The sequence below is a fragment of the Triplophysa dalaica genome, chromosome 2 (genome assembly GCF_015846415.1).
Source record: "Triplophysa dalaica isolate WHDGS20190420 chromosome 2, ASM1584641v1, whole genome shotgun sequence".
Classification (NCBI taxonomy): Eukaryota; Metazoa; Chordata; class Actinopteri; order Cypriniformes; family Nemacheilidae; genus Triplophysa; species Triplophysa dalaica.
In genome coordinates this window covers 30,067,658-30,089,173 of record NC_079543.1, presented here as the reverse complement: position 1 = coordinate 30,089,173, position 21,516 = coordinate 30,067,658, and the positions used below count along the sequence as shown (strand labels likewise).

The 21,516-nt window shown below is 40.2% G+C and overlaps 1 long non-coding RNA gene across 2 annotated transcripts; it reads right to left on the bottom strand.

Moving 5' to 3' along the window:
- Nucleotides 1-14,830: 14,830 nt before the first annotated feature.
- On the bottom strand, nucleotides 14,831-19,662 carry LOC130408944 (uncharacterized). Of its 2 annotated transcripts, none has more exons than XR_008904803.1 (3): nucleotides 16,929-19,662; nucleotides 16,081-16,765; nucleotides 14,831-15,733 (listed from the first exon to the last, which is right to left on the bottom strand). It is a non-coding gene; the product is annotated as an uncharacterized LOC130408944 (long non-coding RNA). The 2 variants fall into 2 exon arrangements; XR_008904806.1 differs by having other exon boundaries at nucleotides 16,081-18,465; nucleotides 18,716-19,662.
- Between the last annotated feature and the right edge of the window lie 1,854 nt (nucleotides 19,663-21,516).

The following is a 21,516-nucleotide window of genomic DNA, read 5'->3' as shown; positions in this document are numbered from 1 at the left end:
ACTTTTTTACACCCACCCTGCTGAAAACACTTCATATCTTAATCCACCTGTATTCTTACCCAAACTGGTTATTTTTAAGGCATAGTTCTCTTAAGAAAGAAAATGGTGGTTCTTTAATTATCTTTTCGCAAAGAAAGAAAACGCAGAGATTTTAGAGCCAAAATCTCTGAGATTCTTTTAAATGGTTGATTTTATCTCCATGTTCTCTCGGGGCTGATCTGTTGCCTGTGGCAGGTTCAGCTAGAGGCCGTGATGGGGTTGGGTTTGGACAGATTGCGTTGCTCAATCTTGGATGAATATATTTGAGTCATTTCTCGATGCATCATGCTATGATAGTAAAGGTAAATTTCAGACGATGCTGTTGAATTCATTTTCCCTTTCATCCATTTTATTTGGTGGTTTGATAGTTTGATTGGCTGCAATTAATTCACTTGCACTCTAGACATTGCATAATGTACAAAGTCTGAGTTCATTCACAATAGCAGTTTTTAAACACGGTTTGCTAAGTATTTTGGTCTTTTTCATTACAATTGTATAAAAAGTTAAAATTTACTTTAAAGAATGTTTGTAAAAACAAACAAAATGTAGTAAGTGTACATTTACTAAAAAAGTCTTAGACTGTTGGCAGGTATTTTTTGTTATACGATTTTTTTTTACAATTTTATTTCAGAAAACAAGACGTAATTTCTTAAGATGTAAGAATCTTTAAATATGTGTGCTTATAAACATTCCAACACTGCCAAAAATTACTTTGTCCTGTTTTCCACGACAAATATATTAAGTCTAAATATGATCAAATAAAGACATTTGCCAATGGGGTAAAACATATTTCAAATAAATATTTAATATAACTTAATTCACATTTATGTTCCTACACCTTTTGATCATTTCTTTACAAAAAAAAAACAAATTTTATATATTTGCACTAGAAAACACAATGAAACAATATATAATGAAATATGACCTGGACTTTGGAGCAGAATTTCATTGGGCCATTAAAGCAGCACTGCCATGTACTAAACACCTGAGTGCACACAGACTGTTTCTACGGGTTACTCTCCGTTCCAGTCAATGACTCATTCCTCTCCTTTTTTATTATCAATGTGTAGCAGAGCACCTGAATCACTTCCATGGTTAGGTGCGAGAGGTCAGAGGAGGAGGGGTTTTATGGCCTGCAGTGGGCGGAGTCTATAAGAAAGGCAGACAAGGTCAATTCTGTTTGTTCATGTTGTTCCTGCATGATTTTTGCATGATTCCTCATAACTTTCCATTCCAAATCTATTGGTTGTTCTGTGATGTGAAACGTTTGGTCTGTAAGGGTTTGCGAACAGCAGCGGCTGCAGTGTTTCATGCACCCTTAACGTTAGACGGATGTGCATGTGAAAATGTTTCAATACGAAAGCATTATGGACACAAAGTGAGTGTTCTTCATTCCAAATGGGGCTTATTGATCATTTAAGCCTGTTGAAACCTGCTGTATATGCTGAATGTTGTGAATGTATTCTTCAGAGAATGACGACTGTTATAATGACTCAATAAAAGTGTTTCTACAACGTCTCCTGCAGGCGTAGCATCAGCTGATTTATTCTGAAAGGTTATGATCTTGTGATTATGGGCAATTGCCAAAGTCCCCGGAGCTTCGTCATTAGTCAATTTACTAATGCATATTCCCCATTTACTATTCTTGAGAGCATTTATGGAGCGGGTCAGAGTTTGAGTTTGGAGTTTGGCTCACAGTGCATTTAAAAAAAACACGGGTCGTCCTAGTGGGAGTGTGGTTACACCAGGTGTTTCAGGTCTGGGTGAGCATTCGCTTTTACATAGAATGACTCTTTTGTTCCCACACTTTCATTTCCGCAATCTTACGTGTCTAATACATGCATGGATAACTTATAACACAAAGACACAGAACAACACGTGGTCACACCATATGACCCCTTTATTATTTTCTGTATGCACAGAGCACAAGTTCTTTGCATTTTCCTGTCCTCTTTTGATTGACAGGATATATTGGACATGAGCATCGGCTGTTTAAAAAATATTTGAAAATTGGTTTATCGACCGACACTGATTTTTGGCTGATATATCAGGACATCTCTAGTTCAAACTTGTCGTCTCGGAGTTGAAAGAAACCTGCATTTTGATCCTGGACTAAGCCTATGAAACGCACATGTGAGGAAAGAAACATGTTCTTCACATCCATCACGTCATCTGAGACAATAAAACCCCAACATCATGGGGCGGGTTCACAAATCTCTTGTAATAACATCATACATTTAGCTGAAAGATGAGGCGACGATGCGACCGGAGGACAGGTACTTGATGTCATTAGTACAGTTATGTTTCTGCCTACACAAGCCATCTGAATCTCCAACGAGTGCTTGCTTTCATCTCAACCAGTGAATGGAACTCTCAACACAAGCCCTGCCGCTCATTACTGTAGAAAACACTGCCATGTTACAAAAACACCTCTTCAAACCCTTCTGAAAATAACTCGCATATAGAAAAGCCCATTTATCAATCAAAGGAACAATCACAGATGACATCACTGATGTGTCAATGTAATCAACTCAAACACTTCTCATCACATTCACACTTTTTCTTGTTTCAATAATTCCACTAATTTATTTCTGCTTTTATTTCTCATCAGCAGTTTAACATTGGAGAAAATGTTACAGAAACTATTTCACATTTAATGCAAAACATTCTCATTTGTGAGTTTCCCCCAGCGGCCGGTAACACCTGACCATGGAATGTGATTACAAAGCTTCAAGTTTTTTTCTTTGAAGACATCTGAATAATTCCCTCACAAGCTGATTTACATCTTGGCTAATTTCCTCCTCTAAGGATCCAGCGAGGTGTTTCGGCAGCGTTTGGCACAGTCTGGGTCATTTGGAGAGAGGATTTCAATTTCTGAGAAGCGTCTTAATGATTTCTCAGAAGCAGTTTTCATTCCGCAATTGTAAATGAAATGTGATTTTAAGAGCTTTTCCAGGAGCTGCTGGGGGCGGAGACAGAGCCGGAGGGAACCTGTGGACCTCTTAAAGCTCTGAAACATGATGATGATGGTAAACTTTCCTCCTAAACACACAGTAGATGTCTTAAAGTCTCCTGACTTCACAGACACCCTAGAACTGATTTCAATGCTCTACATAACCACGGAAAAATTTTCATTGGAAACATTTGATTGCCACTATTTGAGAATTTCAATAGGTTTAAGAGGAGATATTTAATATCTTAGATCTGTTTATCACACTGACTGAAGTTCATTAGTTGTGTGAAGTGAAGCAGGTGGAGGATCAGAGGTCAAATGATTGAGGTCAGAGCGCTTCTCTCGTCTTTGCTCCAGGCTGATTTAAACTCATGACCTTTGAAATGAAGCTTGTTTTATGAGCTGGTGAGCACAGATAGACTTCAGCTCATGATTATAGCTTCTCCCAAATCCCCTCGACCTGCAGGACAAAATAAACACAATTAAGATCCAGACAGCTGTGAGAAAAGAGATTGCTCAGAGGTGACAGATCAGAAGATAGGACTCTCAGCTGTTTTATTTGACTTCAGGTATCAACTTAAGTCTTAAATCGCTCAGGAGAAGTAAAACAGAAAAAAATGAGTCTTTAAGCACATGAAGAGTCTGGAGGTGTAAATGAATGTAGATTGTTGAGGTGAAGTCATCTGGATGTGATGAGAATGAGTTGATATTGAGATCTTCACTAATATTGACTTTTGATTGCAGACGAGACAAATGTGATCTCAGTTTGACACATTGTTGACGTCTCTTCTCAAACTCTCATCACACACACATTTCTCACATTTAGGACTTAATTTCTAAAGAGAAACATCGGAGACACATATGAGACTGAAGCTAAAGTTGAGGAGACATTCCCATATGATCTGAGAATGTGATCTACATTCATTTTATGGCTCGCTGTTTAAGAGTATATGATAAACATCTGAGACGTTGTTTAAAACTAAATGAAAAGTAACACCATTAAATCTTGTAAGCTACAAAAACAGCAACAGCTGAACCATAAATTTGGCCTCAGCTTGTATTTGTAAACACTTCATTTAAGCAATGAAACTCTGAAATATGAAAACCCAGCAGAAAGACGTTCCATGTCTAAAGCATGATGTAAACAAGTCTTTAGTAATAGCTGCCAAAGATCAAATGATTGTTTGTTCTGAAACACCTGTGACCTCACTTATGAGATGTTGTCTAGAACCGTTCTAAAGGTGATTTTACGATCATGTCTCAAAGTGCAAACTAGGCAAGGCAAGTTTTTATATATAGCACATTTCATACACAAGGGCAATTCAAAGTGCTTTACATAAAATGATTGACAGAAAGAAATAAAACGTATCATTAAAATGCAAATGGTTTAAGATCACAAATACTTTAGATTTTAAGAAGCAATAAAACAGCAATAAAATTGATATATAGTGTATATATAAATGGAATAAGAGCAAAATAAAAATAAATTAGAAGTAGAAGTAGAAGTGCAGTTGATGTAAAGCAGCACAATGCTCAGGTTGTGAATGCACAGCTAAACAAGTGTTTTTAATCTGGATTTTAAAGTATCTAATGTTGGTGAACGTCTGATGTCTTCTGGAAGCAGATTCCAGCTACAGGTGGCGTAATGACTAAACGCTGACTCGCCCTGTTTTGAGTGAACCCTTGTTATCTCTAACTGACTTGATCCTGATGATCTGAGAAGTCTGTTTGGTTTATATTCAATGAGCATTTCTGAGATGTATTTAGGTCCTAGACCATTGAGTGATTTATAGACAGTTAATAATACTTTGGTTCTGTGAATCATAGTTTCAACTTCAATGTACGCACAGAAAACAGGTGTACGCCTCTCTATCAGATGTGAAGTCTATCAATCCCAAATGAGCGTGAAACTGCGTGCAGCTGAAGAGTTTTAGATCTATGCCTTTATATGATGTCTAATTCATGTCATTGATATATGAAAGAGCGTCTAAAGTAAATCAATGTGAGGAGACTGTATGGTGGAGGCGTTCCATTGACTGATGGAGAACACACCGGCCTGAAATCATCCGTAACATTTTTTATTTTGCTGGAAGGATGATTCTGAACCACAAACTATCAGCTATTATAACTAATACATGCAGCCATGTTTGCAAGTGATCATTTATTAAAACATCCCCGGCCTTATCGATCCATGAGCCGCATGCGTGTGAGGACAAACACACAACCGGAGCTCCTCACTGTGCACACAAACACACACACAATTAAAGAGCGACAGTGAAGGATGTGAGGATGTGAATATTGGCTGATAATAGCAGAGAGGAGATGCTGTATAAGAGCTCCTCATGTCTCACACACAAACGGCAGCAAAATACTGAAAGACAAATAACAGATGTGACAACACTCACTGAGAGGATGTTTCTATTGGGCTTTTCAGCTAATACACTACACTACACTACACTACACTACACTACACTAAACTACACTACACCACTCCACACCTGAATACACTACACTACACTACACTACACTACACTACACTACACTACACTCACCTGACTACACTACACCTGACTACACTACACTACACCTGACTAGACTACACTACACTACACTACAATACACTACACTACACTACACTACACTACACCTGACTACACCTGACTACACTACACTACACTACACCTGACTACACTACACTACACTACACCACACCTGACTACACCTGACTACACTACACTACACTACACCTGACTACACTACACTACACTACACTACACTACACTACACTACACCTGACTACACTACACTACACTACACTACACCTGAGTACACCTGACTACACTACACTACACTACACTTGACTACACTACACTACACTACACTACACTTGACTACACTACACTACACTACACTTGACTACACTACACTACACTACACTACACCTGACTACACTACACTACACTAAACTACACCTGACTAGACTACACTACACTACACTAAACTACACCTGACTACACTACACTACACTACACTACACTACACTACACTACACTACACTACACCTGACTAGACTACACTACACTACACCTGACTACACTACACTACACTACACTACACTACACTACACCTGACTACACTACACTACACTACACTACACTACACCTGAGTACACCTGACTACACTACACTACACTACACTACACTTGACTACACTACACTACATTACACTACACTACACTACACTTGACTACACTATACTACACTACACTACACTACACTACACTACACCTGACTACACTACACTACACTACACCTGACTACACTACACTACACCTGAGTACACCTGACTACACTACACTACACTACACTACACTACACCTGACTACACTACACTACACTACACTACACCTGACTACACTACACTACACTACACTACACTACACCTGACTACACTACACCTGACTACACTACACCTGACTACACTACACTACACTACACTACACCTGACTACACTACACTACACTACACCTGACTACACTACACTACACTACACCTGACTACACTACACTACACTACACCTGAGTACACCTGACTACACTACACTACACTACACTACACTACACTACACCTGACTACACTACACTACACTACACCTGAGTACACTACACTACACTACACTACACTACATTACACCTGACTACACTACATTACACTACACCTGACTACACCTGACTACACTACACTACACTACACTACAGTACACTACACTACACCTGACTACACTACACTACACTACACCTGACTAGACTACACTACACTACACTACACTACACCTGACTAGACTACACTACACTACACTACACTACACTACACCTGACTAGACTACACTACACTACACTACACTACACTACACTACACTACACTACACTACACTACACTACACTACACTACACTACACCTGACTACACCTGACTACACTACACTACACTACACTACATTACACTACACCTGACTACACTACACTACACTACACTACACCTGACTACACTACACTACACCTGACTACACTACACTACACTACACTACACTACACCTGACTACACTACACTACACTACACTACACCTGACTAGACTACACTACACTACACTACACTACACTACACCACACTACACTACACCACACCACACTACACTACACCTGACTTGACTAGACTAGACTACACTACACTACACTACACCACACTACACCACACCACACTACACCTGACTACACTACACTACACAACACTACACCTGACTAGACTACACTACACTACACTACACCACACCACACTACACCTGACTACACTACACTACACTACACCTGACTACACTACACCTGACTAGACTACACTACACTACACCTGACTACACTACACTACACTACACCTGACTACACTACACTACACCTGACTACACTACACTACACTACACCTGACTACACTACACTACACCTGACTACACTACACTACACTACACTACACCTGACTAGACTACACTACACTACACCTGACTACACTACACTACACTACACTACACCTGACTACACTACACTACACTACACCTGACTACACTACACTACACTACACTACACTACACCTGACTACATTACACTACACTACACCTGACTAGACTACACTACACTACACTACACCACACCACACCACACTACACCTGACTAGACTACACTACACCTGACTACACTACACTACACTACACCACACCACACCACACTACACCTGACTAGACTACACTACACCTGACTACACTACACTACACTACACCACACCACACTACACCTGACTAGACTACACTACACTACACTTGACTACACTACACTACACTACACCTGACTACACTACACTACACTTGACTACACTACACTACACTACACCTGACTACACTACACTACACCTGACTACACTACACTACACTACACTACACTACACCTGACTACACTACACTACACTACACTACACCTGACTACACTACACTACACTACACTACACCTGACTACACTACACTACACTACACCTGACTACACTACACTACACTACACTACACCTGACTACACTACACTACACTACACTACACCTGACTAGACTACACTACACTACACTACACTACACCACACTACACTACACCACACCACACCACACCACACCACACCACACTACACCTGACTAGACTAGACTACACTACACTACACTACACTACACTACACTACACCACACTATACTACACCACACCACACTACACCTGACTACACTACACTACACAACACTACACCTGACTAGACTACACTACACTACACTACACCACACCACACTACACCTGACTACACTACACTACACTACACCTGACTACACTACACCTGACTAGACTACACTACACTACACCTGACTACACTACACTACACTACACCTGACTACACTACACTACACCTGACTACACTACAGTACACTACACTACACCTGACTAGACTACACTACACTACACCTGACTACACTACACTACACTACACTACACTACACTACACTACACCTGACTAGACTACACTACACTACACTACACTACACCTGACTACACTACACTACACTACACCTGACTAGACTACACTACACTACACCACACCACACCACACCACACTACACCTGACTAGACTACACTACACTACACTACACCACACCACACCACACCACACCACACCACACTACACCTGACTAGACTACACTACACTACACTACACCTGACTACACTACACTACACTACACTACACCTGACTAGACTACACTACACTACACTACACCACACCACACTACACCTGACTAGACTACACTACACTACACCTGACTAGACTACACTACACTACACTACACCTGACTACACTACACTACACTACACCTGACTACACTACACTACACTACACTACACCACACCACACTACACCTGACTACACTACACTACACTACACCTGACTAGACTACACTACACTACACTACACCTGACTACACTACACTACACTACACCTGACTACACTACACTACACTACACCTGACTACACTACACTACACTACACCTGACTACACTACACTACACTACACTACACCTGACTAGACTACACTACACTACACCTGACTAGACTACACTACACTACACTACACCTGACTACACTACACTACACTACACCTGACTAGACTACACTACACTACACGACACCTGACTACACTACACCTGACTACACTACACTACACTACACCTGACTACACTACACTACACTACACTACACTACACCTGACTAGACTACACTACACTACACCTGACTAGACTACACTACACTACACTACACTACACTACACCTGACTACACTACACTACACTACACCTGACTAGACTACACTACACTACACGACACCACACCACACCACACCACACCACACTACACCTGACTAGACTACACTACACTACACCTGACTACACTACACCTGACTAGACTACACTACACTACACCACACCACACCACACCACACTACACCTGACTAGACTACACTACACCACACCACACCACACCACACTACACCTGACTACACTACACTACACTACACTACACCTGACTACACTACTCTACACTACACTACACTACACCTTACTAGACCACACTACACTACACCACACCACACCACACTACACCTGACTAGACTACACTACACTACACCTGACTAGACTACACTACACTACACTACACGACACCACACCACACCACACCACACCACACTACACCTGATTAGACTACACTACACTACACTACACTACACTACACCACACCACACCACACTACACCTGACTAGACTACACTACACTACACTACACCTGACTACACTACACTACACTACACTACACCTGACTAGACTACACTACACCACACCACACTAAACCTGACTAGACTACACTACACTACACTACACGACACCACACCACACCACACTACACCTGATTAGACTAGACTACACTACACTACACCACACCACACTACACCTGACTACACTACACCACACCACACTACACCTGACTAGACTAGACTACACTACACTTGACTACACTACACTACACTACACCTGACTAGACTACACTACACTACACCACACCACACTACACCTGACTAGACTACACTACACTACACTACACCTGACTACACTACACTACACTACACCTGACTACACTACACTACACTACACCTGACTACACTACACTACACTACACCTGACTACACTACACTACACTACACTACACCTGACTAGACTACACTACACTACACCTGACTAGACTACACTACACTACACTACACTACACTACACCTGACTACACTACACTACACTACACCTGACTAGACTACACTACACTACACGACACCTGACTACACTACACCTGACTACACTACACTACACTACACCTGACTACACTACACTACACTACACTACACCTGACTAGACTACACTACACTACACCTGACTAGACTACACTACACTACACTACACTACACTACACCTGACTACACTACACTACACTACACCTGACTAGACTACACTACACTACACGACACCACACCACACCACACCACACTACACCTGACTAGACTACACTACACTACACCTGACTACACTACACCTGACTAGACTACACTACACTACACCACACCACACCACACCACACTACACCTGACTAGACTACACTACACCACACCACACCACACCACACTACACCTGACTACACTACACTACACTACACTACACCTGACTACACTACACTACACTACACTACACCTTACTAGACTACACTACACTACACCACACCACACCACACTACACCTGACTAGACTACACTACACTACACCTGACTAGACTACACTACACTACACTACACGACACCACACCACACCACACCACACCACACTACACCTGATTAGACTACACTACACTACACTACACTACACTACACCACACCACACCACACTACACTACACCTGACTAGACTACACTACACTACACTACACCTGACTACACTACACTACACTACACTACACCTGACTACACTACACTACACTACACCTGACTAGACTACACTACACCACACCACACTAAACCTGACTAGACTACACTACACTACACTACACGACACCACACCACACCACACTACACCTGATTAGACTAGACTACACTACACTACACCACACCACACTACACCTGACTACACTACACCACACCACACTACACCTTACTAGACTAGACTACACTACACTACACTACACCTGACTAGACTACACTACACTACACCACACCACACTACACCTGACTAGACTACACTACACTACACCTGACTACACTACACCTGATTAGACTAGACTACACTACACTACACCACACCACACTACACCTGACTACACTACACCACACCACACTACACCTTACTAGACTAGACTACACTACACTACACTACACCTGACTAGACTACACTACACTACACCACACCACACTACACCTGACTAGACTACACTACACTACACCTGACTACACTACACTACACTACACTACACTATGTGTGTATGATCATGGTGTGGTTATGAAAGCAGAAATTGAGAGCAATCCTTATGACTGATGGTTGCTACGATGTTCTGCGTGGCGGCTAGGGCTTGACTACATTAGGCTGTTGCCATGGTGACCCGAGTGGTTTCTAGGGCATTGCTAAGTGCTCTCAGGGTGTTTCTGTGTGTCCTATAAAAACTGGGAAGCCGGGTGGTTGTTAGGGTATTGTGTGTGATGCCATAACGTGTTATACTACACAGCAGTCTGTGGTCACTTCAACCATTCAGACATTTCTCAAAATACTTTCTTTTGTGTTTCACAGATGAAAGAGTCACATACAGGTTTTGAACAGCATGAGGATGAATAAATGATGAGAGAATTTGTCTCTTTAAGGCTGGAGTATTTTTCAGGTGAAATCAGACTAATGTGCACTTGCATGTCTTCTCACTTCCAGTGTTTGTTGTAAACTCGTTCTCGTATAATACTCACAACATGGCAGCCTTTGAGCGTCATATATTCTGTAATTATCCCCCACACCATCTGTCATGAACATATGACAAGATTAACCTGCAGACTGTAGTAGAGGAACATTTTCACATTCCAGAAGAAAGCTATTTTTAGAGTCACGGTCCCCACGGGGTACCTCACAGGGTTTCGGCTTCATCGCTCGGGTCTGATTAGAATTGAATGAGGCTCAATGTTAAACCACACACACACAAACACTCGCACACACATAAACACACAAAAACACACACACGCACGCATATACACACATTTGTTTTCTCATTTGCCTAAATAAGCATAATGTTGACGTTTTTGTAAGGGACTTATCGATCAAATCTCCTCTGAACAATCATTTTTTAAAGTAATTAAATAAGATCAAGATTGTTTTGACAAATGTTAAATGTTATTCTTATCTGTTCCTGGTTCTTAAAGGAACAGTTTACATCTAATATAAAGATTCTGTCATCATTTATTAACCTCAAGTTGTTCCAAATCTGTATAAATGTCTTTGATCTGATGAACACATCAGAAAAAAAACATTTATACACATTTGGAACAACTCAAGGGGAATAAATGATGACAGAACTTTTATAATTGAGTGAACTGTCCCTTTCAGAGAATATTTTCATCCAAAACGATTTACAAATGACGAATCCAACACAAGCTTCCTCCTGTATCACACGACACAACTTACAACTGTTTTAATAATATGAAAATGCTCATCTAGCATCAGCATCCAACAGTGCTCAACCAAAGCTCAAAGGCCGTGTGGTGTTTGTCAGAGGGCATATGTGTGTCTGTTTTTGTGTTTCCTGCCCTTCGGCTGTTTGTGAATCACTGGCATCAAGCCTGATGGCATCTCGACAGAAGCTGGACAGCGGGCACCGGCGAGCACCGGACCATTGCCGTCCACACCCGCCCACAAATCCATCACGCTACACCAACCACTCACTGATATTGGGTTGAGGTGCCCGCGATGTGTGCCAAATCCCAGAGAAATGCATTCAAAATCCTATAATTCATCCAAAATATCATTACCTAACAGAGCAGAAACAAATCATACACATACTATGAAAATGAAAATGGCCTTTGGAATAATATCAAAGACAAAGAATTATAAATTAATATTTAGTTGAATTGGATTGTGTTTATTGTGTCCGACTACACAATTGTTTTATCCACCAGCTGAGAACATAACAACAGCATTAATGCTTTTTCTTCAAATGTTATTTATCATCACTTGGTTGATCACATTTTCTCTGCGGGGTGAATCATTGTTTGTAATTTTCTGATCTCCATCGGAGGCCTGTCGTGCTGGGATGTCATGGAAAATGAACAATACAGAACAATGAACACTCCCTCAATGAACACGCAGGGTTGTGTCAACATCACATAAATGTTGTTATGTTTGTTCGGGACTATAATCATACTTCTGACTCATCTATTATGTATAATGTGCTCTGCTTTTCTAAGTTACACAAATAAAAACATGAAGAACAATGATGATGGCCAGACCCAGTCTTTAATTCTGAGCGTAATGAGTATAAATGAGTATATGATAGGATGTGATGAGAAATGTTTGAGTTCAGATTGAGATATATATTGACTTTTAAATGCAAACTTGACAAAACTGACCTCAGTTTGTGACATCACATCTCTTCTGAAACTCTAATGACAGACACGTTCTTTTTCCTGAACTGCTGTTCTCACTGCAAATAAGAAAACACATTTTGTGCCCAAACGAGAAATGAAATGACAGTGATGCAACCCAGAAGCAACATCAGGATCTGCGCCAGGACACTGTGATCAGTTTTTCGATCAGATACGTTGAGCTGATCCCGAGAGCGTCTAGAACAGCCTCTCCTATCACACTAGCACTAAATGAATGAAGCTTTGGGTGCAGAGGGAAAGCAGATGGAGCCTTCGGGGAAAGCAGATGGATGGTAGCGAGATAAGCCGGAAACATCTCACAGGTACAGTAGCACGACACAATACTGTCCAAGAGAAACATCACTGCTCAAATGTAACTCACAGCTCACGAGACTACAGATAACTCACAACTCACTTCGGTATCAACACATGACACTTCAGCAAAACTCTCCAAATGCCTTCCGTTTAATCTCACTTAACAAGCCAGCTGTTAAATCCAGAAGAAAGAAGAATCACAGATGAAAACTCTTTAATATCTCAAATATTTCTCATAGACATCAAAGAGATTCAATGGAGAGCAAATGGAAACGTAAGTCTCATGTGCGTCTGTGATGTTTCTCTTGACAAAAGAGTCATAAATGTGAGAAATGTGTCTGTTATGAAAGTTTGAGAAGAGACGTCAACAATGTGTCAAACTGAGATCAGATTTGTCTCGTCTGCAATCAAAAGTCAATATTAGTGAAGATCTCAAACATTTCTCATCACATTTACTCAAATCCAGATGACTTCACCTTTGCAGTCATGTTCATGTACATGAACAATTCATTATTAGTTCTCAATTTTAAGAGAAACATCTGAGCATCTTTGAGACGTGTTTCTCTGGAAAGCTTTACTTCTACAGACTGGTTCGCCTCAAGAGACAAGCATCTGTGTTTCTACACTGTAAAGAAATCTGTAAATAAAACTGAAATATACTGTAATATAACAGTGTTTTTATTACATATTAGGAAAAAAATGTGCTGTCTTGTATTAATAAACTGTAAAAAATGTGTATACAGCTGAGGCACCAGAATTAAACTAAAATATAAGTATTCCCTGTAAATTGACACGTTTTCACTGTTGTTCTTGTAAATTCGTGGTTGGTCCTGTAATTTGATGTTTTTGAACGTATTTCAGAAATACATGAAAAATCTGTAAAATGATGTTTTTACCTATGTACCATTGGTTGGATCACCTGGAACTGACAAGGGATTGTGTGGTCAATGCAGATCAATGATCTCATCCAACACAACAGCAGCACACCACTGATAGAGAACATCTTTATGTTTAAGTGTATATATAGTAAACACAACACTGCATTAGATGTCTTACTGTCGACCATCCAGAACACAACCATCATCACAGAATAACATTCCGAAAAACATCTTGGCAACCATAGCAACCACTCACCACACCCAAGCACCACAACAGCTTCTGCACATGTAGTGTGTTGAGATAGTCAAAGTCTGACTCTACATTGTGTTTATTAAAACGATGAGAACACATTTTGTGCGGCTGTCAAAATGCATCAATTTGCTTATTTCACTAAAAGCTTTTCCAAATGAATCAAGAATCTCAGGGCGCAGGGAAATCCTGCTGATTATAGACGAGATCCCATATATCAGACAGCCCCCCTCTTCCTCCTCCGGCTGCCATGAGCTGCACTGCGGTGGCAACAGAGTTAGGGCGTTAGTGCTCATCGATGGACCGATGCGGCAGAAGATCTGCTCTCCCTCGAGGGGCGCTGATGAGAGTGGAGCGCGTGCGCTGTGATGTACCAGCCAATAAAACGCCACCATCTCCAATGAATCGTCGCGCAGACACTAATAGACCTGCAGTCGGTTCAGTCAAACCTTCTTCACAGACAGTGAATGTTCTGTCATCTTGTGGATCTAATCTGGAAGAATCCTTTTAGGGCATTTAGAGAAAAATCTGTAAAATACAACACAACATACTATATTAAAGCACAGTTCAACAAAACTGAAACTTCTGTCCTCATTCACTCACCCTCGAGATGTTCCAAATGTGTATAAATGTCTTTGTCCTGATGAACACAGAGAAAGATATTTGGAAGAATGCGTGTAACCAGACAGCTCTTGGACCCCATTGACTCCCATTGTAAGAAAAATGACAACGGTGGGCAACAGTGCCCCAAAAATGCTTTGCAAAATATCTTCCTCTGTGTTAAACAGATTAAAGAAATGTAATAAACAATTTTTAATACTGTGGTACTCTGATTTACCAAAGTGAAGAGAAACCTCAGAGAGCCCAATACCAACCTGTCAGGCCACACCACACCAGCAGCATGTGTCAGACGCTGACCTCACTTCATTTCTGATGTGTGACTCGATGGACTTTGTCAGCGGATCTGAGCGCTGTTACACCACCAACCTTCATTCATCCAGAGGAAGGTTTTATTGCTCATGGGTCTAATGGGTTGCTCTATAATCGCTCAGAAGTCACGGCGACATAAACGAGTCAGGTGGAACTTACACTAACAGTGAACAACATCTCCAAAGTATTGATAGTGTTCAACATTAAGAAAATATTCACAAGAAAATAATTCTGCTTAACTGACCATTTTGAAGCAGGTTAAAGCTCATTGAGGTCTTCTACAAAAGTGACCAAAGGCAGCAAATAGGTGAAAAAGACATTTCATTCACAACAAAACCATCAACAATCCCTAAAAAAAGGTTCATAATAGAGTTAAAGTTCTTGAAGGCAGAAAATGAATGTAATGTCATGTGATCAGATCAAAGCTCAGAATTTCTTTGCCCGCAGATCCGGTCTCAACCTCTCTCAACATTTGCTTGAACTTTGTATTTCAGCTCTTCTGGAGTTATTGTCTTCTGAGGTGAAGTGTTTACGCTCATGAATTGTGAGATGTGGGACAGACCGTGAGGTCGTGAGTCGTGCTTCTTGTCACTTTGTGATTTTCTTTCCTACACAAGTTGAGCTCAGTCCCTGAAATGATTCACAACTCTTCATAACTTTACACTATCCAGAGTATACATTACAACTTCAATGAATTTAAATCTTGTTGCAGTTGTGATGTGCAGTTATGAATGATTATTTCAAACTGGATAATTACCTTCAAAACAACATATAACGTAAATGTTTGAATGACCTTTGAAAGCGAACAGTGCTGGCTTTATTCTGTAGACGTTGTCCTTCAGTCTTCAGTAACTCCACCTCTGTCGTGCCGCTGTGAACGACCCTTGACCTCTTCTCGTGAATGAAGTTGACCTCCTCTCATGTGACTGTGAATAATGGAATAGTTCTTAGAAAATCCCAAACATTCCGCTCGTTACACAATCTCTGGACCGTGAGCCGTGCGTGAATCAAGAGAGATCATACATGACATTATTACACATCACATTCTCAAGAAGAATTCACTGCTTCTCTGTTTCAACACATGAAGGAGTCAGTGATGTTGGGCCTAAATGATGTCCAAAGCAAACAGCTCATTTCAATCTATTTGAATTTATATTACAACTAAAAGCTATAAATGAGTTATTCGTTTGCTTGGTGGTTTGTCTCTAACCCCGAAAGAGTTACAGAAATTTTCAGATAATTTCTGATTTTATCATGAACGAGAATAGTAATTGTTCAATAGGGTTTTACGGATTAAAAGATCATAAGAAAAATAAGATTTTTCATCATCAATGGATTTTTCATTTATATTTTGAGAAAATTCTGAAGCTCATTCTTAGACAATTCTCACGCAAATTGTGATTCATTGAAAATATAGGCCACAAACACATATACAGTACACACAGAATCATCTATAAACACAAACGACACAGCAAGGGAGGATTTTCCTTATTTAAAAACAGTGACTCTTAATATGACATACTACAAGTCACTGATATAAATGTTCATATTGTAAACAACACATCCGATAATAGAAGAAAGCAGAAATGATTGGTCTTTTAGATATAAAAAATGAAATAAAAAGCATCTACACCTGCTTGATCGAGACACTTGCACATGGAAATACAAATGAATGTGACAAGCCAATATATTATAATATATAATGTACCAAATATACGATACATATATATGTGTTGGTCTCTTCAATGGCAAAAAATGTTTCATTTCAGCTTCAAGATTCCTGGCCTAGAAAAATCACTGAAGCTTTCGCTTCCTCTAGTGTCAAGAGATCAAAGCACACATGACATGATCAGAATGGATGTGGCGCCACCTGCCGGATTTATGAGGGAAATTAATTGTCATAAATACTATCCGAGGATTATTGAGAAATTGTTTGGTTATAGTTACGACTACTCGTTATTTGTTAAGCATTTAAAAAAATGTAATATTTATAATCCGAGTATTAGGACGACACCATCAACAGCAGCCAAAATATTCATATTAATAATAATAAAACAAACGCAACATTATAGAGTAGCAGAAAACACTCCCTGTGTCTCAATCAGGTCCCTTGTTCAGTAGCCAGGGCACTGCTGAGGGAGTCAGACATTTTAAAGACTCATTATTAAAGCGATGAGAACTCATTCGCAAAGTCCTTCCGGTGCACCGAAACGTTCATTCCCACAAGACACCACTGCAAAAACCACGCAGTGTCGCTACCCGATCCGTCCCGGAAACACGATTTGTTCCGCGCATGCGCGAAAGTGCCTCATTTGTATGTAGTTTTCCATCTAGTGGACAATAAAGGCATCAGCAGTCACAGTCATATTCGACAAAACTATCTCTGGTGAACTTAATGAGAAGTTATATCTCAAGGGGCTGTCCTTTCAATAAATTCAATCGTGTGTGTTCTACAGATATCGTTTTTTGTTGAATTTATCTAAAAGAAAATCACATCTTTCACTGTGATGGTATTCTGCATCCAGAAGAAAAACCTGGACAGACATTTTCTGATTGTTATGTCGTTAACTGTTGTCTTACCTCTTGGTCATCATGTCCGTCTCACACCGTTGACCTTTCACATCAAAGGCAGGACAAACATTTCTTCACAAAGTTTCTGTCAGAATTAAATCAAAGCCATGTGACCTCCAGGAACAATAGAAATTGAGAAGTGTAGCTAGACAAATATTACTGTAGCAGTTATGTGCACCTGTAATGGCCTCATACATCCGCCCTAACCCTTAACACAAAAAAGACCTTTATTCAGTTGTGCTATAGTATTTTTCATTTAAACAGAAAATAAGAATTGTACACTTTCAGTGTCTTTGAATCAGAATCATGTCAACACACACAAGGAACTTGACTTGACGACAGGAGCTTCTAGTTCAGAAGAAAGTTTAGACGTGCTGCAAACATAGATCAAAGAGATGCACTTAAAATAGAAAAAAAATGAAAATTGAAGAATAGATTTAAGGCATTACGTATAGAGATACTGTCCGTTGCTCAATGTGCGTTCTTCAGCGGTCTTGTGTTCTCGCTCTTCGTCATCATTAACCGTCATCAATAAGTCCGGTTCCAAAACTCAAGAACAAAGAACGCATGAAAGTACCCAGATGTGTTCTTGATATCAGAATGTATGGAATGAAGGCTGGCACGCCTCCGGAATCCACTCGAAGTCCCACGAGTCACTGCGGCGCGTCCATCCAAGTTTGTTCTTCAGAGACTGCCTCGCAAGACCGGTCTCCACGAGAACACTAGTCGTTCTTTGCGTTCTTGGAATTGAGAAACGGCCAATGTGTACTCAGCCTCTAAACAAGACATCTACACAGACAGCTTAATCTTTTGCATCTGGTTGGAGTGGAGAGATTCAAAATTTTCTCCTAACGTTTCTCAGAATTTCATGCGTCATAGTGTTCTTTAAGAACAAACCCTGTTTGATTTGTCTCCAAAGATCTCTTGTTTCTAAGAAGTTTGGATTGTGGAGGGCACGAGCAGTCCACTTCTCTGTCAGTCTCTTCTCAGAAGACTGTGACCTCTGGCATCTGGAAACGGGTTATAAGCCACAGAAAACAAATCCACACACACGCACACAAACACACACGCACACACGCACACACACACACACACACACACACAGACACACACAGACCGCTTTACAGCAGTTTATTATCTAAATACTGCATTTGTCCTCCTTTGGCGTGTCATTATCATGACCAGAGCAGACAGACGTTATCTGTCATAATTGTCTTGCAATCATTTCCTTGTTGCAACTTAACTTTTTAAAATCTTAAAATTCTACATCCTATTATGCAAAAATGAGATTGAAAAAGAGTTACTTCTTTAATGTTAAATTTTTGTTAAAGTTTCCAAGATGCACTTGAGACTCAAGCAAAAGTTTCAATTTGCTCTCTGTTTAATCTCATTGATATCTAGGAGAAGTAATTGTGAAATTACAGAGATCTCATCTGGTTTTCTTCATCTCACGAGTGTGCACGTGTACGTATTCGTGTGATAGAAATAGACGGCTTTAGCACTGTAATCTGAATCTTGGAGCCAGACATCTCTATTGATTTATTTCTCTCTTCTTGTATCTGTCCTCTTCTCAATTGCACATTACCCTTTCCTTGGTTTGATTTGTTCATCAAAAAATTGTTTCTGTAACATTCTCAGAGGAAAAAGACAGGTGCACTCATTGCTTACAATGCAACAAAGAGATTCTGAATAAATCACCTCGGTTCTGAGTATTACAACAGTTTTTGTTCGAATAACTCATGAACCGCCTACTTCAGAGACCCGACAGATCTCTTATCATTCCAAACCCCATAAGACATGTTAATAAGTGCCAGACTTTTATTAGAAACAAATACAACAAACAAACAAAAATAGCAAAATATAGCTGCAAGCCAAATTGATGAGACCAGTGTGTAAACTCAACAAAATAACCAAAAGAAAGAGATGAAAGCAGCAATATTAGAGTTTGAAAAGAGATGTCAACTGTGTGTCAAACAGAGCTCAGATTAGTCTCTTCTTCAATCAAAAGTCATATTATTGAAGATTTCAATGTCAACTCAAATATTTCTCGCACACATTCAGATCATGTTTGCTCTACGTTGTCTCAATTTGTTTTCTGCTAAGCAATTTTAAATCAAACTCTATTGGTTCCAATGCACTTATAGATTTCTCATTTAGTGTCTAACTATATCTTGACCAGACAAACCACAGCGGATGACCCTTATCACCAGCAGAGCTTTATCAGATTATCTGACAAAACAACCTGCACAACCACCATAGGCCAACATGGACCAGCACAGAACTTCTGGTGTATGCAGGACGTCTCGCTTCGGAATCTGATCGAGGTTTTAATTCTGATGTTCCATTAGATTTGTATTTGTAAAGTATGTTATTAATTAAACAGAAACTCTTATGGCGATGTGAAGGACATGAGGCCTGCGAGACTGTTGACTGGCAACAGAAGGCACACAGTTTACATAACACATAACACACATAACAATGTCCATCCCACACTAACATTCAGAGTTCTTACGGGTTTAAGCTGCCCACATACGACATATGGATGTTAATCCACATATGTATTAAAGAAGATTTGTTGGCAAAGAATCATCAATCACTTTCCGTACAACTGGAAAATCGGCCAGAATTCATAAAGACAAGTTGAAGAAAAATGATAAAGAAACCAGCATACATATCCATGCAGGTCAATAAATGGTGGTGAAGGATTTTTGGATTCTAGACCAGATGATGGGTCAGTGTGGCCATCCCTGTACGCCTGCTCAACCAGCGTGTTCTTATTGGTGGTACCGGTTCACCTGGCTCAGCAAGTT